At 39.7% G+C, this 15468-nt stretch overlaps 1 protein-coding gene across 3 annotated transcripts in view; it reads right to left on the bottom strand.

Moving 5' to 3' along the window:
• The window catches only part of BMPR1B (bone morphogenetic protein receptor type 1B), a 353771-nt gene that overhangs the window by 171720 nt on the left and 166583 nt on the right, over positions 1 to 15468 (bottom strand). The window contains exon 4 of one of the 3 annotated variants that reach the window (XM_048846945.2): positions 1158 to 1241. The exons of the other annotated variants lie outside the window; for them this stretch is intronic. The gene's annotated coding sequence lies outside the window, so the exon portion shown is untranslated. The remainder of the gene's footprint in view (positions 1 to 1157; positions 1242 to 15468) is intronic. 3 annotated transcript variants of the gene reach the window in all.

The raw sequence follows: 15468 nt of genomic DNA, 5'->3' as shown, positions 1-15468 counted from the left end.
TTATCTTTAACACATATTCACAGTGTATTTGTCTAAAAACCCTCTAGAGTTGCAAGTTACTCTCCCAACTGTCCTCCAAAATCTTAAACCAGTGCCAAAGCTTATTTTCTTAGCTTAAAGAAATAATTTTAGGGTTGTCAACTGATAAATTTCATTCAGGAAAATGCCATGTTCTTTATGTAACAAATTAATCTTCACTGAACTATGAATGGTAAACATAAATGTCTAAATGCACAGATTTTACATGTTGGTGCCAGGAAAGAGGTTTAGAAGAATTATCCCCTTTTTAGGTAATCCAGCTTTTAAAATTACACCCTGGAATATGCAAACAAAGATGACTAATGAACTCAGCAGCCCATATGTTTGGTGGAGGTTGCTGAAAAGTTATGGCATGTAATGGAAAGAGACTCATTTTTCAAACCTTCTATGTAACTACCTGTGTGGGGTGAGGAGGGGGAGAATCTTCCTTCGACCTTGGTTATAACAGTTTGTTATGAAAACTCATTTCCTTTCTATTATCAGAGAACATCCTACAAAGGGCGTGTTTTCTATATCACCTTGTAAGCATCATCCAAGCACCAGGGAGAGTTTCTCTCTCCTCTTCTAATCAAATATATGGTTTTACGTGAAATGTTTGAGCATTGCTGTTACCTGCTGTCCTGCTCCTCCTGCACAGCCGTTACAGCAGTGACTCTGACTGTCAACTTAGATAGCAGTTCACTCAGCAGAGCTTACCCAGGGTTTTTATCTAGCTTTCTGCTATTGAAAAGAACACAGCACACACAGGATGACATAAGAACAGCTTACGGTGCAAATGCAAGTGTCCAATACCACAAGCACTGGATGCTTTAAAAACAGCAATGAATAAATCACTAATAAATAGTGTTCTCATTCCCAAGTTATGACTTTCTGCTGTGAGGTGACCAACACCAATTGCCCTTTTCAAGCATATTACTAAATAAGAATCAACATGACATTCCCCCTGTAACTATACACAGAATAACCACACTCCCAAAAACATCCTGAAATATCAGGCAGTGCTACTTATTAGCCAGAACACGTATCCCAGGTCCTGCTTATTGATGCAGTGCCCTCAAAGGGCAGCACACAGGCAAGGACACAAAGTAAATGTGACACCGAACTAGCTAATTACTTACCTTCAAGCTTCTTGTTTTAATTCTGTTTCCTCCCAGTCAGAGCTTGGAGCAAGACTATTAGGACTTGCCAAGAGGAGATTAAACCTGACAGTGAAAAAAAACCAAACTTTGTTTAAAGGCAAAAATCTGAAATAAAATTGCCTTCAGTTCAGGCAGTGATTTCGCTCTCCCTCTCCCCTCTCTCCAGGGCTGCTACGTAGTGGTCTATAAATATTGGCCCCAACACTTGCTCAATGCTGTACTTGCTCATGGCACAGGTCTGTGTTACTGTACACCGTGGTATTACTCAGATGAAGTTCTCAGCTGCTCAGACAAAGCCATGGATTGGCTCTCTACCCTGCAACATTCTGTCTGCCTGGAAATACCATTTTGCTGCCAGATTTACAGATGCTGTGAGCCTTTCCTGGAGGCCCAAATCAGGCACAAAAGGGTACTTATGAGCCTTGTCTGAAGAAATATAGCTTTCTGCAAGCAGGTGGAAAAAAAGGGAGGGGAAAGAGGGAGGAACTACCTTTATTTTGGCCAAACAAACAGCATAATCTCAAACCCCCTTTACAGTGCTTTATATCCAAAATATTATTCAGCAAAGATCATAAAATTACTGCATAATGTGGATGTCAAAAATTTCTGGAAAAGCATTTTCTTTAAAACTAACTTCTTGAATAAAAACAATAATGTGTTTTTCATAGACTTAAAGGTGTGCAGACATTTCATAATTGGCAGTAAAGCACCAAAAGAACACTGAGTATATTTTCAGTGTGATGGAAATATACATCTTAAAGGGACCTCTGAAAATATTTGCCAACCCAGGTCAGATGCTTGGTACCCAAGACTCAGAGTGATGTTAATATACAGCACGAACAAATTAACAAAAGATACTAACAAAGATATCAACCCAAGAGCTGGCTGAAGAATGGCACTTTCATTCCAAGGAGGTTTTCAAAATCTGGTTTCATTCTGGTTAGGAACAAAAACAAGCACTTCTAAATTCTCTGTGAAATACATTCACCTCTCTCCACCCAGCCCTACTGGAAGCCCCAGCCTTCCAGGCAGACTACCTTAGAGTGAGGGACCCTGGAAGCCCCGACTTTGAAGCAACCCATCTGGCAGGCTGTCCCAGAGTCAGGGAGACTGGACACCTGGGCAGCCAAGAAACTGGGATCCTGGGAACCAGGACTCCCAGGGCTTCCAAGCTCCTGGTCCCCTGTCAACTCGTTAGGTGGGCTGCCAAGGAACTGGGCAGACGATCTGGCAAGAAACTAGGCAGGTTTTGAAACCTGTTTTTTATTGAAATTTCATTGAAATCAACAAGGTCCTGCAGAACTTTTTGGTTTTGATGGTCTGGCAAATTCCAGTGAAAAAATGTTTTGACTACATGCTTCCAACCAGCTCTATTATATACTTGTGGGTATCGTTTAAAAAAAAAAGTCTCGTCAACATCAATCGTGCCACATTGTTTTACTTTTCTGCCATATTCTTTATGACTTTATACAAGACCACGATTCCTATTGCACTGCTGTACAGGGAGTGTGGAAGATCCATGGAGCCCCTTAAGGTTCGGCAAGCACCATTTCCTGAGCACTGGAGGTGACCTATACTGCACACCCCAAAGGTGCAAGGACCTAGAAGGCAGAGGACTAGGAAACTACTGCTGCACACCTGTGAGGATGGGGAGGTGCTACACCTTAAGGGCATAGCAGCCTATTCCAGTACCTCCAGAGGCATTATGCCTGTCTTTACCATATGCAGATACGTTTCCAATCACTACTGGTTGGCTGCTACATATCTGACCACGCATCCCAGTCCACCTCCAGTGGTATGAAGCCATAACTTGGGTTTTCAAATGGGAAATACTACAGTAAGTGTAAGTAGCATGTGTGGTGGTGATTGATTTGAATTATAAATATACTCCCCACTATGAATGGTCACCACTTTTCCATGACACACGCATGCCTTTACTGAGACACCCCCCTCAACGTTTTTTATTAACACAAAGGTTTCAGCTAAAGTTAATGGGAGTTTTAGGAAGTAAAACCTAACACAACAGGCCCAATCTGATTTGACCCTCTAGGTAGTAATAGACTAAAAATAATAATAGTCTGCAGGATTTTGGTTCACCTTGCAATCATGATGTTTGACATAACTTATGAGTGTGGAGTTTTCATCAACCCACACCCTCACACCACATTCACTTTTATTTTTTTAAGATGCAGCTCATAAGGTTGATTTTTGTGTGTGCCTTCATTCTTTTATTACTACATAGGCATGAAAAATTAGGCTTCTCATTAGTCACTTGCTGATATGGTACAGATATTGCTTCTGTTTGTTAGAAAACCTCATTTTAGGAAGCTCTTCATTGATACCACAGCACCATTTTCCTTTTTTAAAAAATGTGAATTGTGCTTCCATGAGTAATCACTAACCCTTGGTGAGCTGCCAGAAGGAAGCTTTTGAAACTAATTTGCTTGTTGTAAGTTTCTCATTGCTAAAAGTACTGCCCAGAGCATAAATGCATTTAACTGGATGTGACAGTATCATGATGTCATACAGTCAACCTTTAAGCAGCCACAAACAACTCCCTGGATAACCAGAAAAACAAACAATGGCTTAATAAAATCAAGCAAGCTACTTAACTACGAAGCACAGCTTGCCACGGAGTGTAAGACGGAAAACATATTCTTGAACATCTATAGCTTTAGATCTTCTTGACCTTCTATCGTTTTAGAACGATACATTGTGTTAGTGACTGACACAAGAGAAGCCAGCATTCACACAACATAAAGCACCACAGTCATCCATGTTTCTCTACCACTGGAAACCAACACACAGTGCTATTAACCATTAACATGCCATTTAATAGATAAAACTGAGACATATGAACAAAAATTAAGAGCAGGAAACCATAAAAGTGATAGAAATAAACGGTGTTAGAAAAAGCTGAATTTTTAATAAAACATTCTGAAAGGTCCAAAAGCAGTTCATGAACTACACAGCAATAGCACCACTCATGTTAGCCCACTGCTGAAGGCCAGCTGCCAAGGAGACGACAAGGGTACAGAAATCTGCACAAAGACACAGAGTGTGTGGTGTGCCAGGGTGTGGTGTGGGCTTAGGTGTCATTTTAGCCAAAGGTACTGGGGCAAATTCCTAATTCTTTTACTAAAATGCGGTGGGATCGAAATCCATGCAAACATACAAAACCTCTGTAAGGTCCCATTTATGCTTGAGAAGGCACTGACTGATTAGTCTTCGCTTCCAAGCAGGGTTCATTCAACTGCCAAGAATAAAGGCTTGCCATTCCCAACTAGTACGTGGAGGAGTTGATCACTGAGCTTGAGAAACAAGGTTTTATTTACTTAATCCCCATCCAGCACTCAAGCAGCTGGTTATCCTGATCCTCGTCAAGAGAATTATGGTGCAGAGAATTTGAGAACCATGCCCCACAGCGGAATGAGTCGTTGTTATTTTCCCGCTCTTGCAAGGTATCATGGCTGCCTTTTCTTATTTAACTAAAGGAGAAACAAATCCTCTACTGGCTTTTCTGTTAGACACAATTGCTGCTGTATTCAAATCTCATATCTGCGTATACACAACATATAAATTGGGCATTCATTTGGGTACCACAGGAATGCTTCTTTGAGCTACTGAATACCTCCAGCCAAATCTTTACTGACAAGAGAAGTTTGGGCCTGTTATAGGATAATAACAAGGGCAAGAGAACACACTGGAGGAAGCCTCAATAAACTGACAGAGCTATGATTTGGATTCCTTCATATATCAACCGCAACTTACTCATGAAGTCATTGAAACTAACCACATCGCACAGAGCTGAGCATGTGCACAAGTCATTGCCCAATCAGGGCCTATAGTTTGTAAAAGTAGTGACCTGTAGTCATCAGTGACATTGAAAAAGAAAAGTGAAGGTTGCATTATCACCTTTTACTTGCATTTCGGAAGCTTAAATAAGTCTTTGTGATTTAAAAATGTATTAATCTCTGGAATAATGCTCCTTTAGTTGAAGATCTCAAAATTTAATCATGTGACCCAGCACCAAAACCTGAATTCTATCACTCTTAACAGTTGGACTGACTAGATTCACCTAAAAGGTGATCAATCGTTTCAGCACTTCAAGAAAGAAATTAATGAAAATGAAAGAAATTAATACCTTAAAATCATATAGGATGGCACATAATCAGGACAGCATGTGGATAAAAGCGTACACGCAAAATTCTCAGTTATCCATTCCTTCTAGGTCTGGCAGCCTTTTATGGGCTTCTACAATATGGAAACAAGATGCTTTTTAAAAATCTTTTTTTTAAATATATGTAATGGTCCTTGTTGTTAGTGTTAAGTAACATTTTTAAATGAAAAACTGCTGGTATATTGACTTCAGCTTATTTGGGAGGGGAAAAGAGGAGGAATGATTTGCATAATTGAGAAAAGCAATATAAGGAAAAATTGTTTCCAGTAATACTATAAAACCAGAAGACTGTAACAGAGAATAAGAACAGGATTTAGCCAACAAGCCTGGGTTTGGCAAATGAAAACTAGTTAACATGTTGAAAAATTTCAAACATTCTATATATTTTTTAAACATCTTATTCCATTTTCTTTTATTACCTTTGCTAGGATACTGTAAATCCATGCTAAAAATTCTAATATATTGAAAAAAAGTTCAGAATTTGGCAACAACAAAAGCACCCAGAATATTCTTGGAAACTGTCTTTACAAACTCTACTTCCATAGGGAAATTAAATCACCCCTAAGTTAAATACCCCTTTATATATGTGCATCTGCCTTTCAAAGTGCCAACTGTTAGCTGGGTCTTCTCATTCTCTGTAATGAAGTAAGAAAGTTAAGAGACTACAATTTTAGCTGTGTTTAATGAAGAGTCCCACCCCCAGAAAAGATTCCTCTCAAATAGAAAGAATATTCTAATAGAGATTATGGGCCCGATCCTGCAAAATACTTGGAACTCATTTAAAGATATCTAATTTAGAGACAACTGCAGCCATGTGAAGAACTATTGTGTTACCTTTCAATATCTCATTGTAATCTGATAATTTAACAAGTACAAGTTGATCTTGTTTGAGTTACACCTTGAATTCATTCCTGTTCCTTGTTTTTAACATTTGTAGAAGCCAAAATGCCTGATGTTACAAAAAATTTAGGGTATCCCACAGAAACTTAATAGGACTGGGGCTTACCTTGAACAGTTAGTAGCCACATTTTCTGGTTTTAAACCAGGAGGCTAACCAAAGATGTTTGTGTCTAATTTGCTCATTAAGTAGGCTATGTTGTACGAGAGAGCTGATGTTCCCTTATAGCTATAAATCCAAGATATTAATCTTCCACAACCCATTTTGCTGTTTTCTCTGATTAATACATGTTGTAGAACCTTCAGTGGAAACTCCAGGGAAGTTCCTTGAACAGGCTATTGAAGTAAAATGACCAACCACTATGATATTCCATCGTGCTACCTTGCAATAGGCCAAGAAAAATAAGAAAATAAGTACCCCTCAGTTTTTCTGCAATGTAGCAGAAAGCTTAGGAGAATGTGTTTTAACCACACAAGCACATCTGTCATCTAGAATGGATGCATGTTCAAATGGAGAGGATGTGTAACTGTGGTTAGTCTTTGAGTTTTTCTGATCTTCCTCTTATGGCCTACCCGTGCACACATATTACAGGATCAGAAAGAAGTGACACAACTACGCAAGATATTCAGGGAACATGAGCACAGTTATGTGTGTGAGGTTTGAGGAATTTAAGGACAAAACCCAAGGATTGGTTGTCAAAAGCATCCGAAACAACAACTACAAACAGTCAGTACTTTCATTGTTTCAGCAGCACAGGGCAAGCGATCATTCAGCATAAAGAGTCATGTACTATCTCCAGAAAGTAGTTCTGACAATGATCCATCCTTGTCAAATTACTATTTTTTATTTTTCCAACTTGTTGGCCCATGACCAAATAAGTTTCATTCTGAAGATGAGGTTTAGTGTCAGTGGGTGCTAGTGTCTCTCGACAGTCACTGGGATGCTAAACACCTATGAAGAAACAGAGGAGAAAGAAGCTCATGAAAGTCACTATCAGGTTGTCTGGTAATCATGGGCCTAATCCTGCAGGCCTTACTTAAGGAAAATATTCACTGGACTCAGTGGCAGTTTGCTTTGAATAAGGCCTACAGAAAGCACAAATCGTCTGCTTCAGTTAAAACTGTCTTCCTAGGATTGCCAACCCTCCCGGTTTCACCGGGAGTCTCTCAGAATCACACTTTATCTCCCAGAGGCTACAGCAGCCAAACCAGGAGATACTGGGCGTTAAAGGCCTGGCACAGCAGCAGAGCTAAGGAAGCCTCCCTGCCTGCTGTGGCTCCACGCCACTTCCGGAAGCAGCCAGCGCATCCTTGCGGCCCCTAGCGGGAGGGCAAGGGGTCTCTGCGTGCTGCCCCCTCCCCAAGTGCCGACTCCACAGCTCCGATTGACCGGGAACTGCAGCCAATGGGAGCTGCAGGGGTGGAGTCTGTGGGCAGGGGCAGCATGCGGAGCCTCCTTGGCCCCCCGTCTAGGAGCCATTGCCAGAGGGACATGCCGGTTGCTTTCAGGAGCTGCCCGAGGTAAGCGCTGCCCCCCTCACTCCCTCCGCACCCCAACCCCTTGTCCCAGCCCAGAGCCCACACCCCCTCCCACACTCCCTCCCAGAGCCCACACCCCCTCCTGCACCCCAACCCCTGCCCCTGGCTCAGCCCAGAGCCCCCTCCCCACACCCAAAGTCCCTCACATAGCCTGTGCCCCCTCCCGCACCCCAACCCCGTGCCCCAGACTCAGTCCGGAGCCACCTCCTACACTCCAAACCCCTCTGCCCCACAGCCCCAACCCAGAGCCCACACCCCCTCCCGCACCTCCACCCCCTACCCCAGCCCAGTGAAAGTGGCCCGGTGAAAGTGACAGAGGGTGGCATAGAGCAAACGACGGAGGGAGGGGGGGCTGGAGTGAGCAGGGGACGGGGCCCTGGAGAAGGGGCAGGGCCAGGGTATTTGGGTTTGTGCAATTAGACAGCTGGCAACCTTATGTCTTCCCTGGACAGTGGACTTGAATTTTAAAGTTTTAAATAATTTTAAAAGTATTTTTGTTTTTCTTGAACTCACACACACACACACACACACAACATTGATGATTTTGTGTTATTTTCATCTCAGCAAAGAAGGGTGGAGAGAATTGTGAAAGAAAAGAAAAGAAAGTGATAGAAAAAAATATGTGGAGGATTAAATGGGGGAAAAGGAATTAAAAATGGAAGAAAGAGGGCTAAAGCAAAAGAAGTTCAGTGAAATATAACTTCATTCATTCCTACACCTATATTTTATTCAATTTTACTTATAAAAATGAAGGCACTTAAAGAAGATGGAGGGCCAACCTATCATAATCTCTTGACACAGTACAAAAGTAAAAAAAAAGCCACACATAATTATCAACCAACATGTCCTGAAATCATAGACAGGGATAGAAATATTTTAGAAAATGCTTCTCAATGCAAAACAAGCACCAACCCCTACACTGTCCCAAAATACCAACCTCCAAACCTCCTGAAGAGCCTGCAAGAGTTTACACCAGATCATCAGAGATGGTATTAGTAAAGAAGTACGGGGTTTTTTCAAACAAACAGGACCCAAGCCATTTAGGGCTTGATAGATTAAAGGGAAAGGGGGTCGCAGTATGCATTCTAATGCATTGTTTTACCAATATACACATAGCACATTTTTCCTATTGCATGTTCCCACACACTCCTGTCTCTTACATATGTACTCTGGTGCAGGTATCCTTCCAGCATCGAGCCCCAAAATTTTTGTGGGTCTACAAATAATTCCTAGCATACATCTAAACCTAGAAATAATGAAAGAAAATGATACTACAGTTGTTTAAAGGAAAGGTTTGAAACTGGGTAAGTCAGAAGAAATCTTCTGGCCTCGGATGATGTCATTTCTTCACTTCAACAACCAGTAAAATTTATGGAAATTACAGCAAGGATTTTCTCATATATTAATTGTCCATAAATTAGGCAAATTAATTTCTGCTTCATGGATGCTTTCCACTTTAAGAAAAGAAAGAAAAATAAAGTAATTTTGGTGATCTCACACTGAAATAAATTACATCTCTTCACCCCTTGCCTCCCGTTTATTTATGACCAGACAGATCAAGAATTCACATTTCTTCAATCTGAGCATGACAATAGTGAACCAGAAAAGCCGTGAAATGTAATGACAACACTGCTAAACAGGATTTAGAAAGAGGAACTGCTAAGGACAATTCCAAAAGTACTTCATGTTTGTCGTTCTCATTATCATAGTTGAGTAACAGCAAGCATATTACAAGATCAAGAAAATAGAGTTTTCTTCCAGGGTCTCAAAAAGGCAAAAAAGTACTTTTGCTGCAATTTTTAGTAAGCCAATACTGATAAAAAGGCATTTGTTAAGACAGTTAATTATCAACAGCCTCAAATCCAATCAAAGTCAATGGGAGCTGCCTTTGTGGGCTTAATATTTAATATATTTCTTTTGTGGGCTTAATATTTCATATGTATTTCATGTTTTATATATTTTAAACAAAAATTAACCTAGAGCTAAGTTTAAATGAATCTAACACTTCAGGGGGAAAAAAAAAACCTTATAAACTTATAATTCTAGAAAGCCTAGAAACTCCAAGTTTATGTTTAGCTTCGACTGGAAAAAAAAAAGATCTAAAATATTCAAGAAGCATTCAAATGCACAAATAAGGTTATACAACTAGCCTTAACTCTGCCCCGTAGTGCCAATCTAAGAATTACTATAAACTCAGAATTGTCTGAGATTATGAAAAGCAGACTTCTAGAAATGCAGCTCTGGGCACAGGAAAGTTATAGTCAGAACCTTCTTTAGCAGCCTGTTCCAACTCCTACTGAAATCAACGGGAGCTGACCCTTAGACACGAATATAATGAATCTTAGCATATAATTAATGAATTCTGCATTTTAATTGGTTAACAGTGAGGAAAGCATAGCACTAGAATGCTCATCTGCATTGAAGTGGATATTTTAGAAATGTTATTAGATACCACAAGCAATGAAAGATTTTGGAGTAACTTTTATGGAGTTTGGAACTTTCCATAGATTCATAGATTTTAAGGCAAGACAGGACAATCATGAGCATCTTGGTCTGTAACCTCTTGCTTAGCCCAACTCACAGAATTTAACCAAGTGATTCCTATAGATAGCTCCATAACCTGAGGTTGAACTCAATCGTATCTTTTAGAAACTCCTCCAATTTTGCTTTAAAGATTCTGAGTGCACAGAACTCACAGCCCAGCAGGGAGGTAGGATAAGGTGACGCAGATACCTTTGTACCTTCCCAATCCTAGGCTCCTCCACAGCCCCCAGTATAATTTAGACAGACCTAAGGGCCTAAGTTATGACAGGCTCACAGGGCTGCCTTATGGGCCAACAGTGGTGCCTGAAATCTCCATAGTACTATGTACTGTGGACCGAACCCCATCATGCCTTTTCTTCTCCAGGACTTGCAAAGAGGCCCTTGAAAGGCAGCCTCATGGCCATCTTCCACAGCACCTGTACTGGAGAATTTCCCCTGGGCTGGAGACAGGTTTTTAGAGCCCATTTACATGACTCCAGACTTTTCATACAGCACAAAGGGGCTAGAGCAAATGTGAGGATCTTGCCCTCCAGGTAATGGCAAATGTACAGTATCAGCTGATAACCGTTCCAGTGATTGATGACCTTCCACTGTTAAAAAATTGTGTCTTCTTTCCAGTTTGAACTTTACTGACTTCAGGTTCTATTCTTCCCATGACTGTCTTCTCTGGCTACAACCACTCTGATATGAGTTACCACTTGCAGTATAAATTGCATCACTACTATTGCATAAACCTTATCCGCTGAAGTAACTACATACTTCATGTAAACACAGGAACAGTTCTGAGCGGGCATGCAGACAGCGCTAGATGGGGGGGAAGAAACTCATGTAATGTATATACAAAAAAAAATTTTTAAATAAAAAGCAGATCTGGACAAATCTAATGGAAAAGTCATTAGCATTACTTGCTCCTGGGTTTTGTTGAATTGTTTTCTTATTTACTAAAATAAGGTGCTAGCCATGTGTTTCCAAAAACAAACAAAAATCCAAACGTAAGTTATGCATATTTTCTGATGATCTCCAATCCAGAGAGTCATAACTGAACCCAATAAAGAAAAGAATATCTTGATTTATCCCTTACCTCCTCAATCCTGCACCACTTCTTTACTTCACTAAGTAAGTTCTAGCATTCAACATTACATTTTTATTTGCCATTAAAGATGCAGACACTAAAATCTCATTTGTGTCACTATGATAGAGTCCCAAAAGCTTGTTCGCTCCATTATTTTCTAGTTAATTAAAAAAAAGATATTGCCCACAACTACTTGTTCTGTGTCTCTTTTTGTTCGAAGCTATTTTTCATCCTAAAATCACGCCACTGCTTGATTAGGATTTTCTTTTAAACACCAGGAGCATTATCAGCTTGCTCCTGCATAAATGAAATCAATAGGGGTTTTGCCATTGTTTGGAATGGGAGCACGACTAAGCCATATATGACTCATTTTAGTTACCAACCTCATTAAGCCCCATAATAATCACTCACTATGAAACCATTTTATAACACTAAATATGCTTGATTTTAATGGAGTAGGGTGCAAAAGGAACATCTCAATAGGCAACTATTTCCAGGAAATATGAAAGTCAAAAGGAGAAACACACTCAGTAAATGGAATGCATTTATTTGGCCTCCGGTGTAAGAAGTTTTTGTGAACTGTGAGAAAAGAAACCAGAGCATACCTGAACTTTTATGGCCTGAGGTCAAGCATAAAGAATAGTTCTTAACACAGCTATAACAACAGGGCCAGCTCTTTACACTTTTCAAAAACCATTTCCTTATCTCTTAAAACTGGTTACTAGGAGGTCAATGGCTTATTGATAGTTTAATGTAATAATGTTTTCTCATTTACTTACTCTGCTTAACACTCTTTGACAGACAGACATAAAAATCAAGTTAGCCAAAACTTATAGTACTGAACTTTCTTTTAATCCAAAATTAATTTAGCTGCTTAATAAAAGATATGTTTCAAATAATTCAAAAGTAATATCCCAACCACAGCGCTGTACTTCCTATCATAGAGGCTAAAAACAGCACCAGAAAGTAAGACACAGCTGTAGCAAAATAGCAGTAGATTGTTAGGTTTGAAGCAATCATGAAAATGAACATCTTCTCACTTGCTGAATCACTGCCTATAAAATGTAGTCTTTAAATAATTTCAGCTATTGAGACTAGACTTCAATATCGTACCCACTGTAACCAACTATCTTCTCTACTTTTCCTTTGGTGTCCCTCCGACTCCATCTTTTGGTCTCTGATACTGTCTGGCAATATCAGATGCTACTTACATTTTCACGAGCAACATTAAGTTTCAAACCATAATGTGGAAGGCAGTGAGCTCACACAATGGAGAACAGATAAGGGTAGTTCTCCCCTAGTTAACAAATCAAACCCCCCCAGTGCCAGGTTGTATAGGAATGACTTAGTGTCAGTCATTTATTTACTGAAAGCTGCTGCAGAGTTAACATGCTACTATTTATAACATGCTACTATTTACTAATGAGCTCTTCTAATAAAAATGAGTTTCAGGATGCCATGGCACCAAGCACTGAAATGAAAGCCAACAGCTCCTCTAGATGATTTTAGGTTTTTAGAGTTGAATTTATCAGACACAAGTGTCACTGTCTCCTAACTTCTTGTACAAGTTTAAAAGCCATTACCATACAAATTGGGGAAAGGTGGGGAGAGAAACGGGCTGTGACAGACTCCTTGCAGAAATGTATATGCACAAAATATGTAATTGGCACAGCTCATAATCTACATACCACATGTACATTACATATCCCTGCATATACCATACACCCTCTGAGCATACTATGTGTACTGTAGCTACACACGAGAAAAGCAGCAGGCGGAGGGGGAAGCTTGATTATAGTACAGTACAGTAAAGTCTATATATTCATGTCTCAATACCGGTGACGGCATAGCAGAATTTTCAGAAACCTCCACCCATCACTAACTTCACAGACTCAGCAGTTGATTTCCCAGTGAACTGCTGCATACTATGTATCGATCTCCTTGCTGGTTGCACCCTACTATGATGACCCACCACCATTCCTTCCATGGTCATTTTCTTAAGGCTAGCTCTAAGCCTGATGTGACCAAAGTACATATGTCTGCACTTGTTGATTTCCAAGAACAGAGTCCATTTCTCTCCAAGAATATTTCTAACATAAGCATTCATCTTTTTTTCCGTCCAGGAGATAACACAGGAGTCTTTCCCAGCATCACATCTAAAAGGCTTTGATTTTCTATTTGTCAGAAGTATTAGTTTCCTTGATTATGGCGCCTCCCAAAATCCCAGGAAAGGTCATTTCTGGTACATCTGTACACATCCTCCCAACCCACCAATGGAAAACAGCTGTCCTCCTTCCATATTAAGGATGATAAAATCATCTAGGCACACAAATAGACTTCTGACCTATGGACTCACCTATACTTCAAGACACCTGGTTACAATACAGCTCAACATTTTTTGTGTGGGCAGGATGAAACCTATGTCCAAGATTTCAGTCAACGTAAGAAGAAATGGCTAGATTCAACCCACACTACAAAATTTAACTCTGTTGTAACCACGTACCCTTGATCAGTTATATTTACAGGGCAGATAAGTCAACACAGGAGTTTATAAATGTAAGCATTTGCCAGGGTTAAAATTCAGACTAAATTATTCCAGCCAATACAGAGTATCTACTGTCTCCAATGCATAGTAAAGAAATTTACTCTGGTCAATCAAAAGCTAAGAGATCGGTTTTAAGTGACATTTACAGAACAGTATGATCCACTTTTGTTCAATATATGTTTTCTGACAGCATTAACAATTGTTAAAGGAATGTTATTATTTCATTCAGCTGACTGGTCCATTTGAATGCAACACCACTGCCATTTACAAGACATTGATTCCTAGATAAATTAGACGTTGTATATAGGAGTATGACCATTTTTTAACTGACAGCATGTAGTAAATAATGTTGTCCTTTGAAACGACAAACACATCTCCAGAGGGAAACACCAACAGCTGCTGACAATCTGAGCTTATCAAACAAGAGTCAGTTTTCGGAACCTTCCACTTCCTCCTCCCAAACACAGAAATGAGCTTTACTGCACATCCTAGCAGCTTTGCATATCAGATATTTTCATATTTTATAGCATCTTTACTGAACACCTCAATAGCTTACAAGCACAGTACCATTAAAATGTAGATATCACTGGGTGAAAAGTTGCAACCAACTGGTGCAGCAGGACAGGAAGAAGATTTGTGGCCAACAACACCAGGGCAAGACACTTATCTTACGCACAGGGCCAGGGGATTTTAGTTTCCCTTCAGACAAGCGTTATGGGTCCAATGATGTAATCTGAAAGTAAACAGCATAGAAGCAATTAATTCCTTTATTCCCGAAGATGAACATTGGAGTCAAACTTGGTGACGTTTGCAATTGTGGTTCTAGAGAATTTTGAAAGGGTCAATATTTTCTCCATTAAATCCTTGCTCTCTTGAGGCACCTTCTTACAACTATGCTGATTATAAATTTAATTAGGTGCTTTGTTTGTACTGAGTGTACAGCTTTACCTTGAAAAAGAGGTTCTGAAAGGAAGATGGTCTGATGCCATTGTCAGTGCATTAGATTTTATACATCTCAAAGAATGGACATCTGTTCAAATGAAAAAGAAAAGAGCAAGTATATTTGTCACCTTCACCTTTCAGGAGGTCTATTTTTGACACTCTTAACTAGGTGTTACCTGCTGCAGGGAGGTTTACCATGTTTCATTCATGCTTACATCAAGGCTAAATCTTTCAACCTTAACTCGTACAAGTAATCTCACTGCATTTCAACAATAGTAGATACAACATCTTCAGATGGAAATGTAATATTCAGGGTCAATGGATCCTTGTAAACTTTGCAACCTTTTGCTTACAGAGTTAATGCAAATAGAAAGCCACATTTCATTCATAAAATTGTTAAGCTGTTCTCTCTCTGAATAATTCCCTGATTATGAAGCAGATAAATATCCCCTTCGCCATAGCAAACTATGATGAATTAAGATTTAAAATATGCAGTGTGATTTAAAATCTATGCTTATGCATATCGTATTATCAATCACCGATACAGATGAATTGTCTTGTACAACTTATT

This window comes from Caretta caretta, chromosome 4 (genome assembly GCF_965140235.1).
Source record: "Caretta caretta isolate rCarCar2 chromosome 4, rCarCar1.hap1, whole genome shotgun sequence".
In the NCBI taxonomy this organism is placed as follows: domain Eukaryota; kingdom Metazoa; phylum Chordata; order Testudines; family Cheloniidae; genus Caretta; species Caretta caretta.
This window is presented reverse-complemented; position numbering and strand designations above follow the sequence as displayed.